Source organism: Alligator sinensis, unplaced genomic scaffold (genome assembly GCF_000455745.1).
Source record: "Alligator sinensis unplaced genomic scaffold, ASM45574v1 scaffold777_1, whole genome shotgun sequence".
NCBI lineage: Eukaryota > Metazoa > Chordata > Crocodylia > Alligatoridae > Alligator > Alligator sinensis.
The window spans coordinates 651,033-653,955 of NW_005841882.1; positions in this window are offsets into that span (position 1 = coordinate 651,033).

Consider the following 2,923-nt stretch of genomic DNA (forward strand, 5'->3'; position numbering starts at 1 on the left):
CCATGCTGTTTGCCAGACACTAGTTTGCTGGACGGAAGGTTTCAGATTACAAATTTCCTGGAGTAGGGAGTGTTATATCAATATAAGAGAATAGGTATGAATAGCCCAGCACTCATGAGCAATCCTTTAATACCAGCTCACAGTGGTGACACATAGCGGGTGCATGTGCGCCCCTTGAGCATGGTGGTGCACCCCCTATGAAAAGGCGCCACCGACATTGTCAGTGGTCCCCACTGCTGACAGCACCAGAGGCTTCTGCGGGAGTTTCCTGCTTACTGCCACCATGTTCCCATCACTGTGCTCCCACTGCTGCCAGCGCTGCTGTGCCCCACCCCGCACCTGCCGGGGGCACGAGTCATTCATGCCAGCTTAGTGTGTACAAGAGCAAGGGGGGAAACACTGATTGGCAGCATCATCCTGCCAAAAGGTTTAACATAAACAACAATGAAAACCTGTTTGAAAGTATTATGAAAGGCACCTTGCCAACATTCTTGTAACTGAACATGAACCAATTTCTCAGTCAGTTTCTCCAGGTTTCCCAGAGCATTATAGAAGAAAATTCTCAGAAATGCCCTTATTTCTTTATTTTTTTAATTCTGTAATTCCCAAGCTTAGTTTAACTCTCAATCCTCAGGGATTTTTTTCTCTGTAGTGTCATGGGGTGCCAGCCAGCTTAACTTGGAATTAAAGAGAATCTCATTCAGTTACTTCTTTATTTGGAGCTATACTTGGGGTTTTTTTGTTGTTTTTTTTTTGGCGGGGCGGGGGTGGGGGATGGGAGGGGGAGTTTTCAAGAAGGTGCTTAAACTTTTTGAAAAGTTCTCTCACGTAAATTCTTGAAAATCCAGGAAAGCTCTTAATTATGTACTTGAGTCAAAAATTTAAATGCCAAGTAATTTTAAACATTTAACAGTCTGAGTTAGTGGGGGTTTATTTTGTTGTTGTTTGCTTGTTTTTTTGGTTTTTGAAAGCTACAAGGTTTAATTTTTTTCCACTGCTGGCTGGATTTTTTGGGGGGGTTAGTTACAAACAATGCCTCTCTGTTCTGCAGTTTTTTTATTTGACAAAAAAGTAAATGATCTTGAGCCAAATCTGTCCTTGACTTTAAACAAGAATTGCCCTAAGAAAGGGGTATAGCACATAATGTTTTCAGATACATTTTTATTAAAAGTATTCAAAGCCTACTGAATAAGAGAGGCAGCAGGAGAAAAAACAGCTGTAAATATTTTAGCTTTCTCTTTTTCTACTAGGAAAAATGCATCCACATTAAAATAAACTTCACCCTTTTACTTTATTTTGATCAAAACCAATAGGCAGAATATCTCTAGAGTTTAAATTTAATTTTGCACTTAAATAGCTTCCATTGTATGATCTAAAAGTCTCCTGCAAATGTTACTTAACTGATTATTAGTAGCCTGTGAGGTGGGGAAAGTACTAGGTAGAGAAGCTAAAGCCAATAGTTTGAAAAGAGACCATTTATCTGGAAGCATTCAGTATCTAATATGTAGCTACTCACCACCCAAAGCAGCCAGTTTAATGGACAGTTTTAAATACTTGGCCCTAGTGTCTTGACTAAGGTCACACAATAAGGCTCATTGTCTAAAAATGGTGGCAGTTTGGGATTCCTCTGTTTCTCAGAGCCTAGCATGGGAAAAAATTGTGTTTGACTTTTAGAAATGGATAGTACCTCTTGGAACATTTGCCGGGCATTTCTCTCCACCAAGCCCACAGCTTCTCAGACAACTCTCACAAACAGAAGCTCTCATACAGACCTGTTGTGGTCTTTCTGAATTCTCTGCAACAGAAGAATTGCTCTATTTTTCTGTAGTAAAAAAACAAGTGAAAAATCAGAGCTGACATTTTTCAAGTGCTGCCTTGAGTCTATCAAGGCATACCTTGAGTCTAAAAAAAGGTTGAGAAACATGGACTTAAGTATTTGGGCTAAGTATAGACAGTCAAAATGCTTGAGACTGAATCGATTTAGTCTTTGCAGGTTAGTATAAGCTTCAGAAATTAAACTGAGAAACAACTGGACACGCATTTACTTTTGATTCAGTAAATGCAGCCACATGCCTGCAGTGATTGAGGCCAGAAGCCAGGGGGGTGTTAGAGCATGCCTCTCTGGCATGTAGCCAGCATGGCCTGTGTATTCACTTCTTTTTGCTGTCCTGGAGGTCTCTGGGATTTGCAGTCATCATTTCCTCTTCCTATTTCCAGGTGCCTCTGGGATTTGTAGTTCAAAGTCACAGCCAGCAGTAACTTTCAGTAAGTTTAGCAGAGCAGGGCAGTTTTATACTCAGGGCAGTAGGGTTTAACCCCCCTCCCCAGCCCCCAGCTGGGGTTTGCCTGGGGTGGGGGCATTGCTGTCCTGGAGGTCTCTGGGATTTGCAGTCATCATTTCCTCTTCCTATTTCCAGGTGCCTCTGGGATTTGTAGTTCAAAGTCACAGCCAGCAGTAACTTTCAGTAAGTTTAGCAGAGCAGGGCAGTTTTATACTCAGGGCAGTAGGGTTTAACCCCCCTCCCCAGCCCCCAGCTGGGGTTTGCCTGGGGTGGGGGCATCCCTGCTTCAGCAGACAGACTAGCCCAGGGCTGGAAAAGCATGCTGGGATGGTGATGGACTCTGATTTAACTTGGCCCCAGAAGGGGTCCAGGACAGAAGTTTCATAAACCAGTTTGTCCCAACTTAGTTAAGTCTGATACTACATTGAACCAGGTTTATCTTAAACCAGTTTCAGCCGTTTTGAAACTGGTTTATGTGCACTGAACTTCTGTTCTGTTACAGGTTTAAACCAGTTTCTGATTACTTAAACTGATTTGTGTACTTCTATCCCTAGCCTTGGACATGGGGAACAGTCTTTCACTCTAAGGCATTGGTGTTTGCAAACTGGATTTCATTAATTTATGAACTTAAAATTCTTCAG